This window comes from Scyliorhinus torazame, chromosome 5 (assembly GCF_047496885.1).
Source record: "Scyliorhinus torazame isolate Kashiwa2021f chromosome 5, sScyTor2.1, whole genome shotgun sequence".
Classification (NCBI taxonomy): Eukaryota; Metazoa; Chordata; class Chondrichthyes; order Carcharhiniformes; family Scyliorhinidae; genus Scyliorhinus; species Scyliorhinus torazame.
This window is the reverse complement of record NC_092711.1, coordinates 292,913,934-292,924,881: the sequence shown is the minus strand read 5'-3', so window position 1 is coordinate 292,924,881 and position 10,948 is coordinate 292,913,934.

Here is a 10,948-nt window from a genome sequence, read left to right as displayed (position 1 = left end):
CTCCCACAGTCCAAAGATGGGCAGGGGTAGGTGGATTGGCTGTGCTAATTTGCCCTTCATGTCCAAAAAAGGTAAGGTAAGGTGGGGTTACGGGGATAAGGTGGACGTGTAGGGATAGGGTGGAGGTGTGGGCTTAGGTAGGGTGCTCTTTTCAGAGCCGGTGCAGACTCGATGGGCTGAATGGCCTCCTTCTGCACTGTAAATTCTATGATTCTGCGATCACAAAAACACTTGAATTCCAGAAGAGTTGCAACACAATTGAATTAACCAACAATTCTTAGAAAAATGCCAAAGGGTTTGGCCTTTGGCTTTCCAATAATTACAGTCACCAGGTTTGTAAATTTAGACACAATTACTTTTTGTTTATAGCCAGAACTATAATAAAATATGCAGCCAAATAACTGGTTAACTGTTATCTTAGAGACTTCCGGCTGCGGCTACGCGGAGCTAAGCCGCACATTCGGCGGCTCCCGCTAAAACTGACTTTTGGGCTCTCCAGAGGAGCCCCACCGGCAATTTTATTCCAGTGTGGGAAGAGGATAGCAAGGTCGTCCCCCCCCATAGTATATGGAGTAGACCAGGAGTGGAGCGGTCAAAAAAGCATTTTTGGAGCAGCGAAAAGTGCGAGGGAGAAAAAAACAAGATGGCGGCAGGCGGCGATCAAGCGGCATGGGTGCAGGAGCAGCAGGAGTTTCTCAGGCGCTGCTTTGAGGAGCTGAAGAAAGAGGTGCTGGCGCCAATGCTGACAGCGATCGGGGGGTTAGTGGAGACCCAGAAGGCCCAAGTGGCGGCGATCCAGGAGGTGCGGGAAAAAGCCTCGGAGAACGAGGATGAGATTTTGGGCCTGGCGGTGAAGATGGAGGCACACGAGGCGCTGCACAAGAGGTGGGCGGAAAGATTCGAGGACCTGGAGAACAGATCGAGGAGGAAGAATCTTCGGATTCTGGGTCTCCCTGAAGGAGTGGAGGGGGCCGATGCCGGGGCATGTGTGAGCACGATGCTCAACTCACTGATGGGGGCGGAGACCTCTCCGAGTCCCCTGGAGTTAGATGGGGCTCATCGGGTCCTGACGAGGAGACCCAAGGCCAACGAGCCGCTAAGGGCGGTAGTGGTGAGGTTTCACCGTTTCGTGGATAGAGAGTGTGTCTTGAGATGGGCCAAGAAAGAACGGAGCAGCAGATGGGAGAATATGGAGATCCGAATCTATCAGGACTGGAGTGCGGAGGTGGCAAAGAAGAGAGCTGGGGCGAAATTCTCCGTTATCGGCGGAAAGTCCGCCGATCGGCGCAAAAAACGGCACAAATCCGACTTGCGTCACGTCGGAAAAATGGGTCGAAAGTCTCCGGCCCGAAATGGGCTAGCAGCGACGTAACGGGATCCGCGCTTGCACAGTGTTTCACGCCGTGCAGCGTCATACGCGCCGCACGGCGTGACGGCTCATAAGGCCGCGCTGCTCCCCCCCACCCGACCGGAACTCCCGACCGCAACACCCGACTGGATGGCTGGCCGCCGCTCAGCCCCGAGGTTCGAGTCACGGGATGTGGAGGCGCTCCTGGACGCGGTGGAGCAGAGGAGGGAAGCCCTGTATCCCGGGCACGGCCGCAGAGTTGCCCCACGCCACAGCCGGCGTCTGTGGAGGGAAGTGGCAGAGGCCGTCACCGCTGTGGCCCTGACACCACGGACAGGCACCCAGTGCCACAAAAAGGTGAACGTCAGAGCAGGCAGGGTGAGCCTCCCACATATCCCCCCTCCCCCATATACCCCCTCCCCCATTTCCCCCTCCCCCATATCCCCCATATCCCCCCCTCCCCCATATCCCCCATCGCCATATCCCCCCTCCCCCATATCCCCCCTACCCCATATACCCCCTCCCCCATATCCCCCCTCCCCCATATCCCCCCTCCCCATATCCCCCCTCCCTCATATCCCCCCTCCCCATATCCCCCCTCCCCCATATCCCCCATAATCCCCCCTCCCCCATATCCCCCCTCCCCCATATCCCCCCTCCCCATATTCCCCCTCCCCATATCCCCCCTCCCCAATATCCCCCTCCCCATATCCCCCCTCCCCCATATCCCCCTCCCCCATATCCCCCATAATCCCCCCTCCCCCATATCCCCCATATCCCCCCCTCCTCATATCCACCCTTCCCCCATATCTCCCCTCCCCCATATCCCCCATATCCCCATCTCCCCCATATCCCCCATGTCCCCCCTCCCCCATATCCCCCATATCCCCCCCTCCCCCATATCCCCCATATCCCCAAGTGAATCCAGCCCTAACCTTAACCTCTGCAATGCACGCGCAACTGATGGCGTGCATTCATATACCTGCCTAACAGTGTTGCCTTTTACCCCTGCCACCCCCCCCCCCCACAGGATAAGCACGCACACAACAATAGGGAGCATGTGAGGACTGGAGGAGGCCCCGCTGATGAGAGGCCACTGACCGAACACGAGGAAAGGGCCCTGGAACTGGCTGGCGGACCTGACGACCGGGAGGTTGCTGATGCAGAGGTCGGGGGCGTAGTAGCAAGTGAGCCATCGACAGCCCGTCCCCATATCCCCCCTCCCCTATATCCCCCTCCCCCATATCACCTGATCACTGCCTGATGTCTAACTATGCATGCTTTATTGTGTATCGCAGGACCAAACGTCCAGGCACCCATCCCCGCAGATGCAGACCGCCCGCAGGATGCCCCTCGGAGGCCACGGGAGACGGAGAGACATGAACCCTCCAGCATGCGACTCCCGCAGGATGCCCCTCGGAGGCCACGGGAGACGGAGAGACACGGACCCTCCAGCATGTGACGCCCGCAGGATGCCCCTCGCACACCACGGGAGACGGAGAGACCCGCACCCTCCAGCATGCGACGCCCGCAGGATGCCCCTCGCACACCACGGGAGACGGAGAGACCTGGAGCAACAGGGAGATGACACCCCCGTCACGTGCGGGAGCGACCACCCAGCGACGAGGGGGGCAGCCATAGGCCCCCGTCACATCCGAGCCAGGACACCACTACCCAGGACACCACTACCCAGGACACCACTACCCAGGACACCACTACCCGGGACACCACTACCCGGGACACCACTACCCGGGACAGCACTGCCCAGGACACCCCTAACCGGGACAGCACTACCCAGCAAGACGAAATACCAGACAGTGACTCAGAGTGGATGGGTGGAGACGAACCCCCACCCCAAAGTGCCATGGACTCAGAGTGGGATGAAGAGCACGACACAACGCCACTGCTGTCACCAACACCCTCCACCATCGCAGAAACACTCACCTCGGTTGGGCACTTTAGTGATGAAGCGTCTGGTACACTCACTGGTGCGCACAACACAGCCGTTCCGGTACAGCAGGTGGAGGTAGGGAGCAGCAGAGGGGCCGGGCGGTCGGAGGGCAGCCCAGCCCAAGCGAACATCTGCCGCCCAGGTGGATCCCGGGTTCCTGGAGTTACCACACCCACACATAGATCCGATGCAACCACCGACCCGGAGACGAGCGAAGAGGGTGACGGGCGGCTTGCGGCGGCTGCAGTCGCAGGTGGAGGAGTCCACCCGCGTCCAGGAGCTGGGAGTGGTGCCGGTCATGCGTGCCACCCAAGCTGACACCGCACGGGTGGCGTCCGCGGTGGAGGCAATGGGTGCGATGATGTCAGACATGGGGAACGGTTTGTGAGGCCTGGGGCTTTCCGTGCAGGCGGCGTCTGTGGCCCAGGAAATGGCTGCCCTCTCACAGGAGGCCATGAGCCAGTGCCAGCGCCAGATGGCAGAGGCGCTCAACGCCATAGCCCAGTCTCTGCAGGCCATGGACCAGTCTCAGCAGGCCATGGCCCAGTCTCAGCAGGCCATGGGCCAGTCTCAGCAGGCCATGGCCCAGTCTCAGCAGGCCATGGCCCAGTCTCAGCAGGCCATGGCCCAGTCTCTGCAGGCCATCGCTGAGGGCATCGGCGCCAGTGGCCATGTGCGAGCCGGCGTCGCACTGTCACAGACAGGGTTTGCCAACCCCCTGGGCTCCATGGCTGCAAACCTGCAGACCTCTGTCGATACCAGCACGGGCCTCGAGGACTGGCAGCGCCAGATTTCGGGGGGGGGGGGCGTTGGATGGCCAGTCCGTTCGCATCCCCCACCCATGTAGAGGCCTGGGGGCCATCGGGCACCCCGAGGGAGGAGGAGGTGGTGTGGTCCGTCCCGGCTCCCCCTGTAGGGGAGGTCCCGGTACACCACGACACCTCGGACTCCCCCCCCTTCCATCCCAGGTGCATCGGGTGGGCAACAAGCAGGACAGACTGGCAGCTCGCCATCCCAGTCGCCCGGGCCGCAGCCTGGCCCATCTAGGCCAGGACGCCCCAGGAAACGGCCGCCAAAGGGATCCAGTGTCAGAGGGCAGGAATCACAGGAGTCCACCTCCAGTTCTGCTGTACCGTCTGGGGAACCACGTAGACGTAGTCAAAGGGCCCCTAAGGCCAAACAATTAGATACTGAGTAAGTTGGCACGGGTGCAGGGCACAGATGAGTTTTAGGGGCTAGGGCACGTGCATGAACTCCTTTGGTTATTAAAGTCAATGTTACACCTACAGAAGCTGCCTTTGTGCTCTGTCCAAAGCGTGCGGGGGTGTCATGTACGTTGAGCGCAAGTGTGTGTGTGAGGGGTGGTCTTACCTCAGCCCCAGGTGAGTCTGCCCCCTTCCCCCTGGGCCACCATCAACATCCCCCGGGCAGAGGACGGGACCGTGCGCTGCAGTGTCACAGCCGCATGCAGGGATGGTCCGGGTGGATGGTGGTACTGTGGCCATGGGTCAGACATAGTCCAACCATGTAGAGCCAGGAGCTCACCGCAGGGCGGGTTGTCATCATCCTCCATGGCCTGCGATAGACACGCGTCCACCCGCAACTGTGTGAGCCCGGCCCGTTGTGCCGCAGGTGGATCGGCAATGGGGGGGTGGTGTGCATGTGGGTGGGGTGGGTGGGGTTGGGGAGGGGGGTGAGGGTGCTGGGTGGGTGGATGGGTGGGGGGTGTGGGTGGTCGGCTGTTGCCATGGTGTGCGGTCTGTGGCCACACTACCCGATTCCCACGCCCATCTAGTCAGTGAAGCGTGCGGCTATCAGTCTGTCCCGTGCCCGCTGGGCCAGCCGGTAACGGTGGACAGCCACCCGCCTGTGTCTACCCCGTCTGCCCTGACCATTACCCCCATCCCCCTCATCTGGGGAGGACTGCGCCTCTTCCTGCTGCTCCTCCACTCCGCCCTCCTCTGCCTGCGGCACATCGCCCCTCTGCTGGGCTATGTTGTGCAGGACGCAGCACACCACAATGATGCGGCCGACCCTATCTGACCGATACTGGAGGGCACCCCCAGAGAGGTCCAGGCACCTGAAACGCATCTTCAGCACTCCAAAGCACCTCTCTATCACTCCCCTTGTCGCTACATGGGCATCATTGTAGCGGTTCTCCGCCTCATTGCGTGGCCTCCGTATAGGCGTCATCAGCCACGATCGCAATGGGTAGCCCCTGTCGCCCAGCAACCAGCCCCTCAGCCGGGGATGGCGTCCCTCGTACATGCCGGGGATGGATGACTGCGACAACACGTATGAGTCGTGTACACTGCCTGGGTAACGGGCGCAGACGTGCAGGATCATCATGCGGTGGTCGCAGACCACCCGTATGTTCATCGAATAGGTCCCCTTCCTATTGGTGAACACGGCCCTGTTATCTGCAGGTGGCCGCACGGCGACGTGCATCCCATCGATCGCTCCCTGGACCATGGGGAACCCGGCCACGGCAGAGAAGCCCACGGCCCGGGCATCTTGGCTGGCCCGGTCCACGGGGAAGCGGATGTAGCGGTGCGCCATGGCATATAGGGCATCTGTCACTGCCCGGATGCACCGATGCACCGATGTCTGCGATATGCCGGACAGGTCCCCACTCGGTGCCTGGAATGACCCTGTTGCATAAAAGTTCAGGGCCACCGTAACCTTGACGGACACGGGGAGAGGGTGTCCCCCGCCAGTGCCACGCGGTGACAGGTGTGCCAGCAGGTGGCAGATGTGTGCCACGGTTTCCCGCCTCATCCGGAGTCTCCTCCTGCATTCCCGGTCCGTGAGGTCCTGGTATGACTGCCGGGGCCGGTACACACGGGGCGCCCTCGGGTGCCTCCGTTGCCGTGGGGCCGCGACGTCCTCCTCCCCCTCCTCGTCCTGTCGGTCAGGTGTCCCTCCAGCCTGGGCGGCTGCCGCCTGTCCCTCTGCGGCAGCCTGCGCCGCCTCTCTGGCACGCTCCTCCTCCTCCTCCTCCTCCTCATCCAGGGTAACATAGACATGAGCGGCTGCCGCCACGGCGGCCAACATCGCTGGATGATCGGAAAACATGACAGCCTGGTGGGGGGAAGGGGAACGACGACATGTCATCATTGCCCATATCCCCTCCTCCCCCCAGCCAGGTGGCATGGACCGCATGGGTCCAACTGTTGGAGGCTGGCACCTGGCCAGATGGACCAACTCACTTGCCCTCGCATCCCCCTCCCCGGCACGGACCCCCCCCCAACCTCCATCCCGGCACGGACCCCCCCCCAACCTCCACCCCGGCACGGACCCCCCCCCCAACCTCCACCCTGGCACGGACCCCCCATCCCCCTCCCCGGCACGGACCCCCCCTCAACCTCCACCCCGGCACGGACCCCCCCCCAACCTCCACCCCGGCACGGACCCCCCATCCCCCTCCCCGGCACGGACCCCCCCACCCCCCCAACCTCCACCCCGGCACAGACCCACCCCCCAACCTGCACCCCGGCACGGACCCCCCCCCCCAACCTCCACCCCGGCACGGACCCCCCCCCCCAACCTCCACCCCGGCACGGACCCCCCCCCAACCTCCACCCCGGCACGGACCCCCCCAACCTCCACCCCGGCACGGACCCCCCATCCCCCTCCCCGGCACGGACCCCCCCCCCCAACCTCCACTCCGGCACGGACCCCCCATCCCCCTCCCCGGCACGGACCCACCCCCAACCTCCACCCCGGCACGGACCCCCCCCCCCAACCTCCACCCCGGCAAGGACCCCCCCCCAACCTCCACCCCGGCACGGACCCCCCTCCCGTCACTCCCCCGGCGCCCAGCCTACACTAACCACCCCCCCCCCCCACGCCGCACACACACACACACAACCCGAGACACACCTCTCCTCACGCATTCAGACTGCGGCCACGCCATCGCCTGCCCAGAGCCAACCCCCCAGGCTGTCACTCACCTCCACGCTGGTCGGCGTGAACCTGGAGCACAGGGTCACGCCGATGAAAAGGAGGTTTAATTTACGTCGACGTGAACGGTCATCACGTCGACGGGACTTCGGCCCATCCGGAAGGGAGAATATCGGCAGGCCGAAAATCGGCTGCCTTGCGCAGACCCGTGACATTCTCCGACGGCAGCGGCGACATTAACGCCTCGCCGACTTTTCTCCCTTCGGAGACTTCGGCAACCGGCGGGGGCGGGATTCACGGCGGCCAACGGCCATTCTCCGACCCTCTGGGGGGTCGGAGAATGACGCCCCTGGTTTTAATCGGGCCAAGGCGGTGCTCCATCGGAAGGGGGTGAGGTTCGGAATGCTGCAGCCAGCACGATTGTGGGTCACGTTTCAGGATCGACACCACTACTTCGAAACGCCTGAGGAGACTTGGACCTTTATACAAACTGAAAAGTTGGACTCAAACTGAGGGTTTGTGGTTGTGGGGGGATGCTGGTTGTTTACAAGGTTTTAACTATGTGTAGGGAATGTTCCATGGGTTGGGCGATGGATGGGGATGGGGGAAGAGATCTGATGGGGACACTGTGAGAGAGTGTGGGCGCCGGGGCTGGAGGGAGGGAAGGCCCGGGGATGGGGGAATTGGGATAAGGCCGCAACAGGCGCCAGAGGGGGCGGGGCCGGCTCAGGAAAGCGCGGGCTTTTTCCCGCGCTAGGGAAGGACGGAGGGGGGGTGGTGGAGGAGCGCACACTGATTGCTGGGGAGGAGGGGGAGGGGGGATTCCCACATGGGGGGAGGTCAATGGGACGGCGGGGGAGGCTGGGGTCAGCAGGAGTCAGCTGACTAACAGGAGTGTTATGGGGGGAGCAAAAGAGCTAGATACGGATCTAGCGGGGGGAGCGGGGGAAATAGGGTTGCTGCTGCATTGGCCGATGGGGAACTGGAAACAGAAGAGGTGGTCGGGGCGGGGGTCCCTGTCTGGGGGACTGGAGAATGCGGGAGGCGCGGGCACGGGACTGGCCTAGAAAAGGAGATGGCAAGTCGGCAGGGGGTGGCGGGGTGGGAAGCCCCCCAATCCTGCTGATAACTTGGAATGTGAGGGGTCTGAATGGGCCGGTTATGAGGGCCCGAGTGTTCGCCCACTTAAAGGGACTGAAGTCAGATGTGGTCATGCTTCAGGAGACACATTTGAAGGTGGCAGACCAGGTCAGGTTAAGAAAGGGATGGGTAGGACAGGTATTCCATTCGGGGCTGGATATGAAGAACAGAGGGGTGGCAATACTGGTGGGGAAGCGGGTGTCGTTTGAGGCAAAGAATATTGTAGTAGACAATGGAGGTCGATACGTGATGGTGAGCGGTAGGTTGCAGGGGACGTGGGTGGTATTGGTAAACGTATACAACCCAAACTGGGATGATGCTGGATTTATGAAGCGCATGTTGGGGCGGATTCCGGATCTTGAGGCAGGAAGCTTGATAATGGGGGGGGATTTCAACACGGTGTTGGACCCAGCATTAGATCGCTCCAGATCTAGGACGGGGAAGAGGCCGGCTGCGGCCAAGGTGCTTAGGGGGTTAATGGACCAGATGGGGGGGAGTAAATCCATGGAGATTTGCTAGGCCCCTGGCCAGGGAATTTTCTTTTTTTCCTCACGTACACAGAGCCTACTCCCGGATAGATTTTTTTGTTTTGAGTAGGGCGCTGATCCCGAAAGTGGAGGGAACGGAGTACTCGGCCATAGCCATCTCAGACCACGCCCCGCATTGGGTGGAGCTGGAGTTAGGAGAGGAGAGGGACCAACGCCCGCTGTGGCGTCTGGATGTGGGATGACTGGCGGATGAGGAGGTGTGCGGGAGGGTGCGGGGGTGCATTGAAAGGTATTTGGAGGCCAATGACAACGGGGAAGTGCAGGTGGGGGTAGTATTGGAGGCGCTGAAGGTGGTGGTCAGGGGACAGTTAATCTCCATCAGGGCTCACAGGGAGAAGAGAGAGGGAGAGGTTAGTGGGGGAGATCCTAAGGGTAGACAGGAGATATGCAGAGGCTCCCGAGGAGGGACTACTTAGGGAGTGGCGAAGTCTCCAGATGGAATTCGACCTATTGACCACAGGGAAGGCAGAGGCACAGTGGAGGAAAGCACAGGGAGCGACGTACGAGTATGGGGAGAAGGCGAGCCGGACGCTGGCACATCAGCTCCGTAAGAGGATGGCAGCGAGGGAGATAAGTGGAGTCAAGGATAGCAGGGGAACTACGGTGCAGAGTGCGGTGAAAGTAAATGAGGCATTTAAGGACTTTTATGAGGAGCTGTACAGATCTCAGCCCCCAGCGGGGGAAGCGGGGATGCGATGATTTCTAGATCAAGTGAGGTTCCCGAGGGTGGAGGAGCAGGAGGTGGCTGGTTTGGGGGCGCCAATTGGGTTGGAGGAGCTGGTTAAAGGACTGGGGAGCATGCAGGCGGGGAAGGCCCCGGGGCCAGATGGGTTCCCGGTTGAGTTTTACAGGAAGTATGCGGACTTGTTAGCCCCGTTGCTAGTGAGGACTTTCAATGAGGCAAGGGAGGGGGGGACCCTGCCCCCAACAATGTCCGGGGCGCTTATCTTTCTGATCCTGAAGCGGGACAAGGACCCACTGCAATGTGGGTCGTATAGACCGATCTCGCTTCTCAATGTGGATGCTAAGTTGCTGGCAAAAGTGCTGGCTACGAGAATTGAGGACTGTGATGATCCTGGGGTGATTCATGAGGACCAGACGGGATTTGTAAAGGGCAGGCAGCTAAACACCAATGTGCGGAGGCTCCTAAACGTGATTATGATGCCATCGGTGGAGGGAGAGGCGGAGATAGTGGCAGCTATGGACGCGGAGAAGGCCTTTGACCGGGTGGAGTGGGAGTATCTCTGGGAAGTGTTGCGGAGGTTTGGGTTTGGGGAGGGGTTTATCAGTTGGGTTAAGCTCGTAAATAGAGCCCCAGTGGCGAGTGTGGCTACGAATCGGCGGAGGTCGGAGTATTTTCGGCTGTATTGAGGGACGAGGCAGGTGTGCCCCCTGTCCCCCCTGTTGTTTGCATTAGCAATTGAGCCTTTGGCCATGGCATTAAGGGAGTCCAGGAAATGGAAGGGGCTGGTCCGAGGGGGAGAGGAGCATCGGGTGTCGCTGTATGCGGACGACCTGTTGCTGTATGTGGCAGATCCAGTGGAGGGGATGGTGGAGGTCATGCGGATCCTAAGGGAGTTTGGGGACTTCTCAGGCTATGAGCTCAATGTAGGGAAAAGTGAGCTCGTTGTGGTGCATCCAGCGGACCAGGGAAGAGGGATAGATGACCTACCGTTGAGGAGGGCGGAAAGGAGCTTTCGGTACTTGGAGATCCAGGTAGCTTGGAGCTGGGGGGCCCTGCACAAACTTAATTTGACGCGGCTGGTGGAGCAGATGGAGGAGGACTTTAAAAGATGAGATGTGTTGCCACTCTCGCTAGCGGGCAGGGTACAGTCGATTAAAATGATGGTCCTCCCGAGGTTTCTTTTTGTGTTCCAGTGCCTTCCTATTATGATTACCAAGGCCTTTTTTAAGCGGGTAGGTAGGAACATCATGGGTATTGTGTGGGCAAACAAGATGCCGAGGGTAAGGAGGGGGTTTCTGGAGCGTAGTAGGGACAGGGAGGGCTGGCGTTGCCGAATCTGGGTGGCAATTATTGGGCAGCCAACGTGGCGATGA